This window comes from Aythya marila, assembly GCF_965140915.1.
Source record: "Aythya marila genome assembly, chromosome: 3".
In the NCBI taxonomy this organism is placed as follows: domain Eukaryota; kingdom Metazoa; phylum Chordata; class Aves; order Anseriformes; family Anatidae; genus Aythya; species Aythya marila.
Window position 1 is genome coordinate 37277530 of NC_139044.1, and position 1533 is coordinate 37279062.

Sequence of the window (1533 nt, forward strand, 5' to 3'; positions counted from 1 at the left end):
ACAAACTATTGTCTCCATCACGACAAAGGAAAGACTTTCTCCAAAACATATGCTTCACATTAACTACGGTTTTATTTGTGCTCTGTGGCTGTTGTCAGGGTCTGTGTGTTACAGAAGTGTTTCTATGTAGGACAGTGATCCGTATGTGTACTTGGCTGTCATGGTGACCTCGTGATTTGTTTGTCAGGTGGTTAAAATACTTTTAAAATTGTATCACTCTTCTGAATTACACCTCTTTGTCCGTTTAAGTTAGTGAACAGGCACAATGATTTACACACACATACATGCATTTTTTGCTAAATCCAAAGACAATCAACATGAAAACAAACTTGGCCCCATTTTTTGCATTAGTTTTGCATCACGCCTTCTTTTTCATTCTTATGATAGTATAGCTTAAGACATAAAGGTGCACAAGAACAGCTTAAAAAAACAACCTTTCTTAGGGCTGCTACACTTTATTGAGCTGTTTTGGGACTAAAACAAGCAACCAGGTAAGGATATGGAACCATACACTCTGCCAACAAGTACTTGCTACAAAACTTGAAGCCCTTTATATTTTTCTTCTATCTCTACAAAGAATGTGCCATAGAGATGTGCAGTAACATTAGAATTCCTTGATTTGCTTGGAAACAAGCAGACTTCACTATGCAGAAATAAAGCTGCAGGCTGCCAGCTAATCCCCAAACCTTTGCTGAATTGTTCATGTAGGTGACACTTGAGAAATGAAAGGTAGCAGCATTCCTCTTCTTTTGGAAGACCCACATCATTCCATCATCCTGACAAAGCTCCTCAGTAAACAAAAGAATTACCATTTTAGTAATTGCAGGATGTCAATATATTCGGAGAAGACATTTCTGAATGCTCACGAATGGAAAGTTAAGGATGACAGGAAACGTCAAGCAACCTCTTTTTGAAGACTACTTACAGCACAACCACAGCACAGCACAAGCTAGGAGCAAAGAGAGAAACTTTATCAACCAGTACTCTTTCTTTATTTTCTCCCACTAACATACAGAAAGAACAGTGGTTGTTCAGTCTCCATTAGTCATGCGTTAGAAAAGAGAACAAAAGGAAACCTAAAGCAGAACATCTATTCATAGGGAAATTCCCATTGAGTTTTTCTGTTATGATTGAAAGAAAGTTTCAGAACCATAAGAGATTGACAAGAAGGGACAGCAAGAGGAGTAAACACTTAAATAGGTCTAATTAAAACTCCATCAAGAATTAGAGTAATATTCTTTTCCTATAAACTGTATGCACAGTAAACAGTTATTACTCCTCATAACAGAAACTGCTTTCTTATGTAGAAATGAACAGAAGGACAAAAGAAATGCAGAGTCACACTCAGCCTCACATGTTCACAGCTGTTTGCTTCAAGTCTTATCTCAAACAAATGCTGAGAAGCCAGCCAGTTTTGATCTTTCAAATTTGACATGTGTATAAACAATTACATCATGGAATTCAAGAGTCAGTTTACAAGCAAGGGTGTAAAAGCCAGACTAATTTAGGAAATAAGGAGACCGAGACCTAGAA